This window comes from Oncorhynchus tshawytscha, linkage group LG20 (genome assembly GCF_018296145.1).
Source record: "Oncorhynchus tshawytscha isolate Ot180627B linkage group LG20, Otsh_v2.0, whole genome shotgun sequence".
NCBI classification, from domain to species: domain Eukaryota; kingdom Metazoa; phylum Chordata; class Actinopteri; order Salmoniformes; family Salmonidae; genus Oncorhynchus; species Oncorhynchus tshawytscha.
Window position 1 is genome coordinate 29,614,993 of NC_056448.1, and position 17,222 is coordinate 29,632,214.

Consider the following 17,222-nt stretch of genomic DNA (forward strand, 5'->3'; position numbering starts at 1 on the left):
GCATGTTATTAATTCCAAAACAATACATGAATTGACTGTTTTTGACTTGATTATCAGTTGGAAAAACAAAATACCGTAACACTTTTTTGTTGTTGCTTACCCTAGTATGAAATAAAATGCCATTCCATACACGATTTTCATGCACTCTGGCCTGGAGCTATTGGAGGTGCCAAATACCAATTATTATCAGGTGGTCAAGAAGCCAACTGCTTCGAAGACTCAAACAATGATGGACTGGCATACCTGCGTCACACCTGTTTTGAGCACCACATTTTTGGGGGGTGGGGGGGTTGCCTGTTTTACATGTTACTTTGGCATTAATACTGTCACATATCAGTTTGCCGCATACAAACATGGTCTCTTTTTTGCTTTCTTGAGTAAGGCAGCTCCAAAATGCAGGTGTTTCAGCCTTGCTCAGTGCTTTCTGTGGTGGGGCAGCCAGCGGAAAATACAGAGCGTAAGGGTTGGTAATGTTCTCTAGTTGTGCTGTGATTGGCTCAGTGTTCTGTCACTCATTGGGACACTGCGTCACCGCCAAATCTAAGGGTAGAGATCAAAAACTCAAGCCCCTTGGGTGCTGCCATATAGTTATATTAGAAGGGCCCATCCAACAAGGCTCAAGGTCATTGTCCAGAGATAAAATATAGACAAATCACATTATATCTGCAGTAGCTTTGATTGAATGATGGCTCCGAAGAACATGGCTGACATTTTACATTCTCCCAACCAATTGGGCTATTTAAAAAAAATTTAAAAGCATTTTGTGTAACTTATATTTTTACTTATTGTGTACATAATGTTGCTGCTACCGTCTCTTATGACTGAAAATAACTTATGGACATCAGAACAGCGATTACTGGAAGAAACTTTTTCCTTTATCGAGTCTCATGAGAAGGATATCCTGCTCTCACTGGAACAGGCCCAGATCCTCGCCTTTTGCGTGAAGAAAAGACGGAGGAAAAGTGGCCGCAGATCGGGCAGCCTTCTGAGAATCCGTAGGCGAGCGAGTAAACTCCCACTGCTGTCCGTTCTTCTTGCTAACGTGCAATCATTGGGAAAAAATTGATCACCTACGATTTAAGATTATCCTACCAACGGGACATTAAAAACTGTAACATCTTATGTTTCACCGAGACGTGGCTATAATGATGATGTGGGCAATATAGAGCTAGTGGGATTTTCCATGCACCGGCAGAACAGAGACGCTACCTCTGGTAAGACGAGGGGTGGGGTTCTGTGTGTATTTGTCAATAACAGCTGGTGTGCGATGTCTAATATTAAAGAAGTCTCAAGGTATTGCTCACCTGAGGTAGAGTACCTTATGATAAGATGTAGACCACACTATCTACCATGAGAGTTTTCATCTATATTATTCGTAGCCGTCTATTTACCACCACAGAACGAAGCTGGCACTAAGACGACTCTCAACAAACTCTATAAGGTAATAAGCAAAGAAGAAAATGTTCACCCAGAAGTGGCGCTCCTACATGCCAGGTACTTTAATGCAGGCAAAATTAACTTCTTGACGCACCCATCCCGTTAGCGGGATCATTTTCATCAACACCCGCTGAATTGCAGCGCGCCAAATTCAAATTAAATTACAAAAAATATTTAATTTTCATGAAATCACAAGTGTAATATAGCAAAACACAGTTTAGCTTGTTGTTAATCCACCTGGCGTGTCAGATCTCAATACAGCTTTTCGGCGAAAGCATAACATGTGTTTATGTAAGAACATCTCTCTCAGTAGACAAAATATTACAAACACTAACAGCCAAGTAGATTGGTCACGAAAGTCAGAAAAGCAATAGATTAAATCGCTTACCTTTGATGATCTTCGGATGTTTGCACTCACGAGACTCCAGTTGCACAATAAATGTTTCTTTTGTTCCAAAAATATTATTTTTATATCCAAAATACCTCCATTTGTTTGGCGCATTATGTTCAGAAATTCACAGGCTCGAGCGGTCATGACATCGTAGACGAAAATTCCAAATAGTATCCGTAATGTCCACAGAAACATGTCAAACGTTTTTCCTCAGGTTGTTTTTAAAATATATAATCGATAATATATCAACCGGGACTGTCACTTTCTCAATAGGAGAGGGAGAGACAATGGCTGCCCCACTCTGTTGCGCAAGCAAATCTCTGTGAACACCCAGCTATCCACTGACGCGAATGTTATCTTTCTCGCTCATTTTTCAAAATAAAAGCCTGAAACTATGTCTAAAGAGGAAGCCATGGGAAAAGGAATCTGGTTGATATCCCTTTAAATGGAGGCAAGGCATCCAATGGAACAGAGAGCTTTCAGGAAAAACAGCACTTCCTGGTTTGATTTTCCTCAGGTTTTCACCTGCAATATCAGTTCTGTTATACTCACAGACAATATCTTGACAGTTTTGGAAACTTTAGAGTGTTTTCTATCCTAATCTGACAATTATATGCATATTCTAGTTTCTGGGCCTGAGAAATAGGCAGTTTCAAATGGGTACGTTTTTTTGTTGTTGCCAAAAACGAAAATCCTGCCCCCTACACTCAAGAAGTTAAATCAGTTTTACCAAATTTTTTACCAGCATGTCACATGTGCAACCAGAGAAAGAAAATCCTAGACCACCTTTACTCCAAACAGAGAGATGCATACAAAGCTCTCCCCTGCCCCCCGTTTGGCAAATCTGACCATAATTCAATCCTCCTGATTCCTGCTTACAAGCAAAAACTAAATCAGGAAGTACCAGTGACTCGCTCAATACGGAAGTGGTCAGATGATGTGGATGCTACACTACAGGACTGTTTTGCTAGCACAGACTGGAATATGTTCCGGGATTCATCCAATGGTATTGAGGAGTACACCACCTCAGTCATCGGCTTCATCAATAAGTGCATCGACAACGTCATTCCCACAGTGACTGTATGTACATATCCCAACTAGAAGCCATGGATTACAGGCAACATCCGCATCGAGCTAGAGCTGACGCTTTGAAGGAGCTGGAGACTAATCCGGACTCTTATAAGAAATCCCGCTATGCCCTCAGACGAAACATCAAGCAAAGTGTCAATACAGGATTAAGATTGAATACACTGGCTCTGACGCTCGTTGGATGTGGCAGGGCTTAAAAACTCTTACAGACTACAAAGGGAAACCCAGACGTGAGCTGCCCAGTGACACAAGCCTACCAGGCGAGCTAAATGCATTTTATGCTCGCTTTGAGGCAAGCAACACTGAAGAATGCACGAGAGCACCAGATGTTCTGGATGACTGTGTGATAACACTCTCGGTAGCCGATGTGAACAAACCTTTAAACAGGTCAACATTCACAAAGCCGCTGGGCCAGACGGATTACCAGGACGTGTACTCAAAGGACGCGTGGACCAACTGTCAAGTGTCTTCACTGACATATTCAACCTCTCCCTGACCGAGTTGGTAATACCTACATGTTTCAAGCAGACCACCATAGTCCCTGTTCCCAAGGAAGCGAAGGTAACCTGCCTAAATGATTACAGTCGGTAGCCATAAAGTGCTTTGAAAGGCTGGTCATGGCTCACATCAACAGCATCCTCCCGGAGACTCTAGACCCACTCCAATTCGCAAAACTTCCTGATGGGCCGACCCCAGGTGGTAAGAGTAGGCAACAACACATCTGCCACACTGATCCTTTACACTGGGGCCCCTCAGGTGTGTGTACTTAGTCCCCTCCTGTATTTCCTGTTCACCCACGACTGCATGGCCAAACACGACTCCAACACCATCATTAAGTTTGCTGATGACACAACAGTGGTAGGCCTTATCACCGACAATGATGAGACGGCCTACAGGGAGGAGGTTAGAGAACTGGCAGTGTGGTGCCAGGACAACAACCTCTCCCTCAATGTGAGCAAGACAAATGAGCTTATCACGGACTACAGGAAAAGGCGGGCCAAACAGGCCCCCATTAACATCGACAGGGCTGAAGTGGAGTGGGTCGAGAGTTTCAAGTTCCTTGTTGTCCGAATCACCAACAAACTATTATGGTCCAAACATACCGTGAAGAGGGCACGACAAAACCTTTTACCCCTCAGGAGAAGGAAAGGATTTGGCATGGGTCCCCAGATCCTCAAAAGGTTCTACAGCTGCACCATCAAGAGCATCCTGACCGGTTGCATCACCACCTAGTATGGCAACTGCTCGGTATCTGACCGTAAGGCACTACAGAGGGTAGTGCGAACAGCCCAGTACATCACTGGGGCCAAGCTTCCTGCCATCCAGGACCTATATAATAGGTGGTGTCAGAGGAATGCCCATAAAACTGTCAGAGACTCCAGTCACGCAAGTTATAGACTGTTTCCTCTGCTACCGCACGGCAAGCGGTACCGGAGCACCAAGTCTAGGACCAAAAGGCTCCTCAACAGCTTCTACCCCCAAGCCATAAGACTGCTGAACAATTAATAAAATCGCCACCGGACAATTTACATTGACACCCCCCTCCCTCCCTTTTGTACATTGCTGCAACTTGCTGTTTATTATCAATGCATAGTCACTTCACCCCCACCTACATGTACAGGTTGCCTCAACTAGCCTGTACCCCCGCACACTGACTCAGTACCGGTGCCCCCTGTATATAGCCTTGTTATTGTTATTCTTATTGTGTTACTTTTTATTATGACTTTTTATTTTAGTCTACTTGGTAAATATTTTCTTAACTCTTCTTGAACTGCACTGTTGGTTAAGCATTTCACGGTAAAGTCTGCACTGGTTGTATTTGGCGCATGTGACAAAGTTTTATTTGATTGGACAGATCATACTTTCAAAATCATAGCTAGCAGTCATCATTATGAATCAAGTCGACAATCTACTGGCAAATCCTTGTCATATGAAGAGAAATAATGAAGATAAATTATAGATCAAATTTATCGGTTCTCATCGGACATTGGACATAAACATTACACAACAAGCAGGAAATTGAAAATTCAATATTGAGTGGTTTGGAAGAAATCAGTGGCTAACTGCAAGCATTGCAAAGCAATCACTAGCCTGATATTCAGTGGAGTGGGTGTGTGGTCCAAAGTCTGGGTTTAAGGGTCTCTTTTCCAAGCTTAAAATGATAAAGATTCAAACATTGGCCATGCTGTCAATCCAGCATGATTTCTGCCGCGGTCAAAACAACTTAACTGGGAAATATGACGTCAGTGAGTTCAAGACAATTGGGAACTCGGGGAAAAAACGAGCTCCAAATGGGAAAATACGTTTTGAACGGTCAATATCGGAATTGTAAATCGGGAACTCAGGCCTCTTTCTAGAGCTCCGACCTGAAGATCACTGACGTCATCATGATTCCCAGTTGTCTTGAAAGCACCATACATTCAGAGAATGCCAGACTTTGATGACATAGTTTGATGACAACATTTGTTCAAGTGAGCACAGCACAACAAGGTGAGTCCAAAAATGTATTGTATGCTGCTGTATAAATTATATAATATGACAGGGAGATATATATACCGTAGCTAAGAAAGTAATACTAAGTGTATGTTGTGTAGTAAACTGTTAGTAGCCCATGTGCCTCAATAATTTGGTATATTTTCCTCCTCTTACTTTCGCCTACTGTTCTGACTTGTTAGCGTATAACCTGTTTTAGATAAATGTAATCATCAAATATTGTAAGAGCTTTTACTGTCTACTTATATGCCCACTCTTTTATCCTACTGTTCTGACTTGGTTTACAGGGAGAACACTGTAAGAACGGCCCATGTTCTGAAATTCTGTCGCTGTACATTATAAAAGTGCTGATCAAAGAGTTATATTGACTACGTTTCTCCTAGCTCGCTCATAAATAAAATTATGAAATTGCCTCTTATCCGCTTGTCGTCCCCTTATGTCGTAGTTTGTACATCTCAATTGTCAGTAGAAACCAAATTTATTTAAGCAAGTCTGCCATATCAGCTATGTTTTTTTAAAGGCAGTAAATGAGGCTGAATGAACTGTTTTGCTGCCAGACAAGGCTCCGCTGACAGCCAGGTGTAGCAGTGGTAAAGTTTTGTGACTGCTGTTGGGACTCTGCTGTTGGGACAGCTTTATGTAGGCCCTAACAGTTTGTGGGCACCGTTTGTCACTGTAATAGTGCAGTTAATGTATTGTTTACAGTGGTGTAAAGTACTTAAGTAAAAATGTAAAGTACTACTTAATTCGTTTTTTGGAGTATCTGTACTTTACTTTACTATTTATATTTTTGACAACTTTTTACTTTTACATCACTACATTCCTGAAGAAAATAATGTACTTTTTACTCCGTACATTTCTCCTGACACCCAAAAGTACTAGCAGGACAGGAAAATTGTTAAATTCATACACTTATCAAGAGAACATCGCTGGTCATCTCTATTGCCTCTGATCTGGCAAACTCAATGTTGGTGATTTTGTTGGTGACTTTCATATTTACTTGAGTAATTTTCTATGAGGGTATCTTAACTTTTACTCAAGTATGACATTTGGGTGCTTTTTCCACCACTGCTCCCCACCCTGCTTTTACATTGGCACAAATCTTTTTCTCTTAATTAGCCCATATGTAATGCATATACAGTGATTTGCATTGTGGCCAATGGAATGGGTGGAGTAAAAGACCAACAACACTACATATTATTCAGAGCCCCATGAAATGACACCATATATATACAGTGGGGCAAAAAATTATTTAGTCAGCCAACAATTGTGCAAGTTCTCCCACTTAAAAAGATGAGAGAGGCCTGTAATTTTCATCATAGGTACACTTCAACTATGACAGACCAAATGAGAAAAAAAATCCAGAAAATCACATTGTAGGATTTTTTATTAATTTATTTGCAAATTATGGTGGAAAATAAGTATTTGGTCACCTACAAACAAGCAAGATTTCTGGCTCTCACAAACCTGTAATTTCTTCTTTAAGAGGCTCCCCTGTCCTCCACTCATTACCTGTATTAACGGCACCTGTTTGAACTTGTTATCAGTATAAAAGACACCTGTCCACAACCTCAAACAGTCACACTCCAAACTCCACTATGGCCAAGACCAAAGAGCTGTCAAAGGACACCAGAAACAAAATTGTAGACCTGCACCAGGCTGGAAAGACTGAATCTGCAATAGGTAAGCAGCTTGGTTTGAAGAAATCAACTGTGGGAGCAATTATTAGGAAATTGAAGACATACAAGACCACTGATAATCTCCCTCGATCTGGGGCTGCACGCAAGATCTCACCCCGTGGGGTCAAAATGATCTCAAGAATGGTGAACAAAAATCCCAGAACCACACGGGGGGACCTAGTGAATGACCTGCAGAGTGCTGGGACCAAAGTAACAAAGCCTACCATCAGCAAGGGCATTGAAGATGAAACGTGGCTGGGTCTTTCAGTATGACAATGATCCCAAACACACCGCCCGGGCAACGAAGGAGTGGCTTCGTAAGAAGCATTTCAAGGTCCTGGAGTGGCCTAGCCAGTCTCCAGATCTCAACCCCATACAAAATCTTTGGAGGTAGTTGAAATTCCATGTTGCCCAACAACAGCCCCAAAACATCACTGCTCTAGAGGAGATCTGCATGGAGGAATGGGCCAAAATACCAGCAACAGTGTGTGAAAACCTTGTGAAGACTTACAGAAAACGTTTGACCTCTGTCATTGCCAACAAAGGGTATATAACAAAGTATTGAGATAAACTTTTGTTCATAATTTGCAAATAAATTCATTAAAAATCCTACAATGTGATTTTCTGGATTTTTTTCTCTCATCTTGTCTGTCATAGTTGAAGTGTACCTATGATGAAAATTACAGGCCTCTCTCATCTTTTTAAGTGGGAGAACTTGCACAATTGGTGGCTGACTAAATACTTTTTTGCCCCACTGTATATTGTTTGTTTGTTTTTGTTATTTTTTTCTTCCCAAAAGTAGTGCACTGGGCCTTTACTAGTCCTGTAGCCTATTAGAAGACAGATAGAGCCTTCTGTAGCACAGCCAAAACAGTTTTTACAGCGCCGCAAAATATCTCAGTTTATTGCATAAATCGTACATTCATTGGATTGCAATGCTGGTTTGGTAAAATAATCCTCTCTGGGTGAAAGGATTGTCTATGGTGCTGTTATTCAAGATTCTTTATTCTGCTGTTGGTAATGAGTACGGGACGGTGGAATTCTGGCTTCTGGTCAAATGGATGAATCCAGCAGGGAACACATGTAGCATACAGACACCATGGCTACAGACCTACCACAGATCTTACTTACAGTGGATTCTATGCAATGAATAGATTCTAACAATAAACCAGTTAAGTATTAGAATCAGGTGCACTAGATTAGGGTTGGAATGAAAACCGACATGATGGCAGCTCTCCAGGAACACGGTGGAGATCCCTGTAATAAAATATGCATAAAATCCATCCTCCAATTGCAACGTCTGCCTATGCCCACACATATTGTCTCACGAAAATGTAATATTTTTAATACCCTCAAACAACAAGTTAGGCATTCCTATGGCCCCCATCACTGTCAATCATGAATGATGATTATTCACATTTTACCAGTGAAACTACATCTGCATGCCAACATTTGATTGATCTCAATCAGTTTCATAGGAATAGCCTATGTACTTCAATCTTCACAAATTACTGTTTTGTGAGCAAATCAGAGCAGGTGATGTTAACAAACTATAAGCCATTCTTGTATTTTATTTCCATCAAAGCACATATCCTGCCTAGTGGCTCTGCTGAGTTTTGGCTCATAAGAATTTCTTCGGACTATTCAGCTCCAGCTAAACATCCTAAAACGTCATTAGAAATGAGGAGGTGTTTTTCGTAGAACAGTAACATTACCCGATAGGCCTGCGATACTATGCTGTTATATTTGGTTCTGTTATGTAAAATACGAATTCATCGTTATTTGATCTTGGCAGACTGATTCAGCTTTGATCTAACTTTACTTAATCAATATGTTTTCCAGTTTCTTGCAATACTTTGCAAATGCAACTTATTTCTATGTGAAAACTGAAATGGTCTATTCATTCCATTTACGCTCTTATACAGAGCAACTTACAGTAGTGAGTGCTTACCGTTTCATACTTTTTCGTTTGGTCCCTCATGAGAATCAAACCCACAACCATTGCAAGCGCCATGCTCTACCAACTGAGCCACATCATCACATCACCAAAAACCACTTGATGTCTCAATTACTGAATTGGTCATTGTTTTTCTTCATGGTGATGGAAAGTCTACAGGTACACACCTACTGTAGATGACCAACCTATGTACAATACACTAATGTATATTTGCATTAAGTGGTTTGTAAGGATGGTCAATTAATACTTCACAGAAAGTGGTTGTTTTCCATGTTATTTGATCAGGAAAATATTTAATTTGATGTGGATGTTTTTTGTCTTTGCCCATAACTTTGCACCTTTTGATGTAAGTGTTTGAGGACAGGGTTTTGTTCTTTCTGGATTCCATTGTCATTCTAATCTCAGAGAAAGGGACAAGGCAACAACTCTTACAATTCCAACTATAGAATCCTGCAAGACACTGTTCTTAATTATGCAACTGCCTGTTTTGCCAAAGCAGAGATGCTTAAAAAATGTTTTGCCTGCAGTACAGATCTGTCTCATAATACTAGTAAAGGCCCAGTATTTATTTCAACAAATATTTTATATTTTTTTATTCTGAATTTTAGGGGCTTGCAGCACCCTACTTCCCACTGCTATGCATGTATTTCAGTTCAAGTGAATTGTGCCAAATAGCTCTACTGTACTTCTTTGATAATATCACATGTACTGTACTGTAGGCTACTCTGCTGTACTGCTTTGCTAATATCACATGTACTGTACTGTAGGCTACTCTGCTGTACTGCTTTGATAATATCACATGTACTGTACTGTAGGCTACTCTACTGTACTGCTTTGATAATATCACATGTACTGTACTGTAGGCTACTCTGCTGTACTGCTTTGATAATATCACATGTACTGTACTGTAGGCTACTCTACTGTACTGCTTTGATAATATCACATGTACTGTACTGTAGGCTACTCTGCTGTACTGCTTTGCTAATATCACATGTACTGTACTGTAGGCTACTCTACTGTACTGCTTTGATAATATCACATGTACTGTACTGTAGGCTACTCTGCTGTACTGCTTTGATAATATCACATGTACTGTACTGTAGGCTACTCTGCTGTACTGCTTTGATAATATCACATGTACTGTACTGTAGGCTACTCTGCTGTCCTGCTTTGATAATATCACATGTACTGTACTGTAGGCTACTCTGCTGTACTGCTTTGATAATATCACATGTACTGTACTGTAGGCTACTCTACTGTACTGCTTTGATAATATCACATGTACTGTACTGTAGGCTACTCTGCTGTACTGCTTTGATAATATCACATGTACTGTACTGTAGGCTACTCTGCTGTACTGCTTTGCTAATATCACATGTACTGTACTGTAGGCTACTCTGCTGTACTGCTTTGATAATATCACATGTACTGTACTGTAGGCTACTCTGCTGTACTGCTTTGCTAATATCACATGTACTGTACTGTAGGCTACTCTGCTGTACTGCTTTGCTAATATCACATGTACTGTACTGTAGGCTACTCTGCTGTACTTCGTCACATATTTGGAGACAGTTCAATGTAGACCGTTTTACTTTAATTTTCCAATTGCTTTAAGTAATAAAAGTGATTGAATGAAGAAGAAAGACTTCCGAAATGAACCGTGAGAATCTGAGATCAGGCTTGTTTGTACGTTAAGTTCTCCTGTGTTATGGTCCCTTAGTCTCTAAGCCTCAGGAGCGAGAGAGAGAGAAAATAAGGGGAGAGCAGGTGTTTATTATGCTCATTATGAAAATGAAAACAGGTTTTTATATCAGCAATATAAAACACATTTAGGTGTCATTACTGTTGTTCTGGAGCTGTCTGGGACTCCATACCTAGTTAATACCGAGCCGGAAATCTTTGTGTGTTTGTGTGTGTTCTGTGTGTGTTGTGTGTGTGTGTGTGTGTGTGTGTGTGCGTGTGTCTGCATGCGTGTGTGTGTTTTGCTATAGTTAAACAGTAGAGGGCGGTGTAGACTCATGTGGTGAGCTGCACAGAAGGGACAGAGTCCCGTAGGAGACAGGGAGATCACAACACAGCATAACATAGTGGATCATATTATTTTATGAGATATCAGACACACACACATTTTGTAACGGAGATAGAGAGGGAGAGAAAGCAAGAAAGGAAGATGGCAATAGGAGAAAGAGAGACCGACACTGACAAAGATACATTTAAAGTTGTATTTGTCACATGCACAAGTACAGTGAAATGCTTAACTTGAAAGCCATTACCAACAATGCAGTATTAAAAATCAAGATAGTACAACTAAAAAACATGAGAGGTGAGAAATAAGAGACAAAGAAGAAAAAAACAGGAGAACGTAAGCTATACACAGGGTTGGTGTCAGTAGCACATTTACAGTGTGCAGGGATACTGGAGTAGTTGAGGTAGATATGTACCTGTAGGCAGGAGATTAGGAGAAAGTCACTGATAGAAGGATAAATAATAATAATAGTAGCAAACAATATGGCAGCAGCATAAGTGATGTGTGGTGGTGAGTGTGTCAGTTGAGGCTGCTGAGGGGAGGACGGCTCATAATAATGGCTTGAACGGAATAAATGGAATGGCATCAAACACATGGAAACCTTGTGTTTGATGTATTTGACACCATTACTCCGATTCCGCTCCAGCCATTACCATGAGCCCGTCCTCCCCAATCAAGGTGCCACCAACCTCCTGCGGTGTGTGTATTTGAGTGTATGTGTGTGGGTGTTAGTGTGAGTGTGCAAGAATGTCAGTGTAGGTGTGATAGGCAGATATGCATGTAGATGGCTGAAAAGTCACTAGAATATATAAAGAACAAAAATATAAACGCAACATGTAAAGTGTTGGTCCCATGTTTCATGAGCTGAAATAAAAGATCTTAGGAATGTTCCATACGCACAAAATTATTGTGCACAAATTTGTTTACATGACTGTTAGAGAGCATTTCTTCTTTGCCAAGATGATCCATCTACCTGACAGGTGTGGCATATCAAGAAAGTGATTATACAGCATCATTACACACTGCACCTTGTGCTGGGGAACAATAAAAGGCCACAAAAAGGTGCAGTTTTGTCACACAATACAAAGCCACAGATGTCTCGAGTTATAGGGAACGTTCAATTGGCATGCTGACTGCAGGAATGTCCACCAGAGCTGCTGCCAGATCATTTAATGTTCATTCATAAGCTTCCATTTTAGAAAATTTGGAAGTACGTCCAACTGGCCTCACAATCGCAGACCACATGTATGGCGTCGTGTTGGCGAGTGGTTTGCTGATGTCAACGTTGTGAACAGAGTGCCTCATGGTGGTAGTGGGATTATAGTATGGGCAGGCATAAACTGCAGACAATTAACAAAATTGCATTTTATCGATGGCAATGTTAATGTATAGAGATACCGTGCCGAGATGCCGAGGCCCATGGTCGTGCCATTCATCAGCCGCCATCAACTCATGCTTCAACATGATAATGCACGGCCCCATGCTGCAAGGATCTGTACACAAATTCTAGAAGCTGAAAATGTTCCAGTTCTTCCATGGCCTGCATACTCACCAAACATTTCAACAATTGAGCATGTTTGGGATGCTCTGGATCGACGTGTGCGACAGTGTGTTCCACTTCTCGCCAATATCCAGCAATTTTCCACAGCCAATGAAGAGAGTCAGACAACATTCCACAGGCCACAAACAACAGCCTGATCAACTCTATACGAAGGAGATATGGCGCGCTGCATGAGGCAAGTGGTGGTCACACCAGGTACTGACTGGTTTTCTGATCCACGCCCCTACTTTTTTTTAAAGGTATCTGTGACCAACAGATGCACATCTGTATTCACAGTAATGGGAAATCCATAGATTAAACCCAATTCATTTATTTCAATTGATTTATTTCAATCCTTATATGAATTGTAACTCAGTAAAAAAAAAAAAATTGTTGCATGTTACATTTATATTTTTGTTCAGTAATATAAATGTTTATGCTAATATACTAATACAGTACATTCGGAAAGAATTCAGACCCCTTGACTATTTCCACATTTTGTACATTACATCCTTATTCTAAAATGTATTAAATCGTTTTTTCCCCTCATCAATCTACTCACAATACCCCATAATGACAAAGCAAAAACTGAAATATCACATTTACATAAGTATTCAGACCCAGCCAAACTGAGCAATCGAGGGAGAAGGGCCTTGGTCAGGGAGGTGACCAAGAACCCGATGGTCACTCTGACAGAGCTCCAGAGTTCCTCTGTGGAGATGGGAGAACCTTCCAGAAGACAACCATCTCTGCATCACTCCACCAATCAGGCCTTTAGGTTAGAGTGGCCAGACGGATGCCACTCCTCAGTAAATGCACATGACAGCCGGGTTGGTGTGCCTAAAGGACTCTCCGACCATGAGGAACAAGATTTAATGGTCTGATGAAACCGAGATTGAACTCTTTGGCCTGAATGCCAAGCATCACTGATGGTGGCGGTGAAGCATGGTGGTGGCAGCATCATGCTGTGATGATGTTTTTCGGCAGGGACTGGGAGTCTAGTCAGGATTGAGGGAAAGATGAAAGGTGCAAAGCACAGAGTGATCCTTGATGAAAACCTGCTCCAACGCACTCAGGACCTCAGATCGGGGCGAAGATTCACGTTCCAACAGGACAACCACCCTAAACACACAGCCAAGACAACGCAGGAGTGGCTTCTGGACAAGTGTCTGAATATCCTTGAGTGGCCCAGCCTAGCCATCGAACATCTCTGGAGAGACCTGAAAATTGCTGTGCAGTGACGCTCCCCATCCAACCTGACAGAGCTTGAGAGGATCTGCAGAGAAGAATAGGAGAAACTCCCCAAATACAGGTGTGCCAAGCTTGTAGTGTCATACCCAAGAAGACTAGAGGCTGTAAGCGCTGCCAAAGGTGCTTCAACAAACTACTGAGTAAAGGGTCCGAATACTTATGGAAATGTGATATATATATATTTTTTGCAACAATTTCTAAAAACCCGTTTTTTCTTTGTCATTATGGGGTATTGTGTGGAAACCGACACTTATCGAATGCACTATACATGTAAATAGGATTAATAGCGACCAGTAGCAGGATAAATAGATACACTACATGATCAAAAGTATGTGGACACCTGCTCGTTGACCATCTCATTCCAAAATCATGTGCATTAATATGGAGTTGGTGCCACCCTTTGCTGCTCTAACAGCCCCCACTCTTCTGGGAAGGCTTTACACTAGATGTTGGAAAATTTCTGCAGGGACTTGCTTCCATTCAGCCACAAGAGCATTAGTGAGGTTGGGACTGATGTTGGGCGAATAGGCCTAGCTCGCAGTCGGCATTCCAATTCATCCCTAAGGTGTTTGAAGAGGTTGAGGTCAGGGCTCTATGCCCCCTCCACCAAACTTTACAGTTGGCACTATGCATTGGGGCAGGTAGCATTCTCCTTGCATCCTCCAAACCCAGATCCATCTGTCGGACTGCCAGATGGTGAAGCATGATTCATCACTCCAGAAAACACATTTCCACTTCTCCAGAGTCCAATGCCAGTGAGCTTTACACCACTCCAGCTGACGCTTGGCATTACACATGGTGATCTTAGGCTTATGTGCGACTGCTTGGCCATGGAAACCCATTTCATGAAGCCCACGGCGATCAGTTATTGTGCTGACGTTGCTTCCAGAGGCAGTTTGGAACTAGTTAGTGAGTGTTGCAACCGAGGACAAACAATTTTTATTTGCTTCAACACTCTGCGGTCCTGTTCTTTGAGCTTGTGCGGCCTACCTGTAACGATCTGAGTGTAGTGGGTGAGGAGTCAAGCGCAGGAAGCAGAGAGTTCAGGTGAGTGCTATTTTAATGCACCGACAAACGGTGAACATAAGCCAACCCTCACGAACACACAGGGCGTAATGAACAAACAAATGCCCCCAAACAGGGGGACTTAGAACGGTCCAGGGAAAACCCTCAAAATGGGAAACACAAAAGCCATAGACGTGCACACAAGTACACTAAACAGATGGTCACAATAATTAATCCCGCACAAGGAACTCTGCGGGCCGACTGACTAATAAAGCCTACTACCTAATTCAAGACAGGTGCACTCAATCAACACATAAGGAGGGGGAGGAAATAATCAGTAGCAGCTAGTAGGCCGGCGACGACGACCGCCGAGCGCCACCCGAACGGGAAGGGGAGTGTCCTTCGGTCGGAGTCGTGACAGTACCCCCCTGACGCGCGGCTCCCGCAGCGCGCCGACACCGGCCTCGAGGTCGACCCGGAGGATGAGGCGCAGGGCGATCCGGATGGAGGCGATGGAAATCCCTCAACATTGACGGATCCAAAATGTCCCTGGTGGGTACCCAGCACCTCTCCTCCGGACCGTACCCCTCCCAGTCCACGAGGTACTGCAGGCCCCTCACCCGGCGTCTCGAGTCCAGAATGGCCCATATCGTATACGCCGGGGACCCCTCGATGTCCAGAGGGGGAGGAGGGACCTCCAGTACCTCACCATCCTGTAGGGGACCAGCTACCACCGGCCTGAGGAGAGACACATGAAGCAAGGGGTTAATACGATAATAGGAAGGGAGTTGTAATCGATAACACACCTCGTTTATTCTCCTCAGGACTTTGAACGGCCCTACACACTGCGGCCCAAGCTTCCGGCAGGGCACGCGGAGGGGTATGTTTCGGGTCGAGAGCCAGACCCTGTCCCCTGGTACAAACACGGGGGCCTCACTGCGGTGGCGGTCAGCACTCCTTTTCTGCCGTCCGTCCACTAGCCTGTTGAAGGGATTCCTGGACGGCCCTCCAGGTCTCTTTGGAGCGCTGCACCCATTCCTCCACCGCAGGAGCCTCGGTCTGGCTCGGATGCCACGGTGCCAGGACCGGCTGGTACCCCAACACACACTGAAAGGGGGACACATTAGTAGAGGAGTGGCATAGTGAGTTCTGGGCCATTTCAGCCCAGGGGATGTATCTCGCCCACTCCCCTGGCCGGTCCTGGCAGTACGACCGCAGAAACCTACCCACCTCCTGATTTACTCTCTCCACCTGCCCATTAATTTCGGGGTGATAATAGTCAGGCTGACCGAGACCCCCAGACGCTCCATGAACGCCCTCCATACTCGGGACGTGAACTGGGGGCCCCGATCAGAAACGATGTCCTCCGGCACCCCGTAGTGCCGGAAGACGTGGGTGAATAATGCCTCCGCAGTCTGTAGGGCTGTTGGGATACCGGGCAACGGGAGGAGACGGCAGGACTTAGAGAACCGATCCACAATCACCAGAACCGTGGTGTTGCCCTGAGACGGGGAAGGTCGGTCAGGAAATCTACGGATAGATGTGACCATGGCCGTTGTGGAACGGGGAGGGGTTGTAACTTCCCTCTAGGAAGGTGCCTAGGAGCCTTACTCTGGGCGCATACCGAACAGGAGAAGACATAAACCTTAACGTCCCTAGCCAAGGTAGGCCACCAATACCTCCCCGAAGGCTCCCCACTGTCCTCCTCACCCCAGGGTGACCCGAGGAGGGTAGGACGTGAGCCCACCGAATCAGTTGGTCCCGAACACCAAGCGGCACGTACCTCCGCCCCGCCGGACACTGAGGAGGCGCGGGTTCAGCCCGTAACGCCCGCTCGATGTCCGAGTCCACCTCCCATACCACCGGTGCCATCAGCTTTGAGGCCGGAAGGATGGGAGTAGGTTCGGCGGACCTATCCTCCGTGTCGTAAAAGCGGGACAGTGCGTCCGCCTTCACGTTCTGGGAGCCCGGTCTATATGATAAAGTGAACCGGAATCGAGTGAAAAACATGGCCCACCTTGCCTGCCGCGGGTTCAGTCTCCTAGCTGCCCGAATATACTCCAGATTTTGGTGGTCGGTCCAGATGAGAAAGGGGTGCTTAGCCCCTTCAAGCCAGTGTCTCCACACCTTCAGAGCCCTGACCACTGCTAACAACTCCCGGTCCCCCACATCATAGTTACGCTCCGCTGGGCTGAGCTTACTCGAGAAGAAAGTGCAGGGGCGGAGTTTTGGTGGCGTACCCGAGCGCTGTGATAGCACGGCACCCACCCCAGCCTCGGACGCGTCCACCTCCACTATGAATGCAAGAGAGGGGTCCGGATGCGCCAACACGGGTGCATCCGTGAACAGCGCCC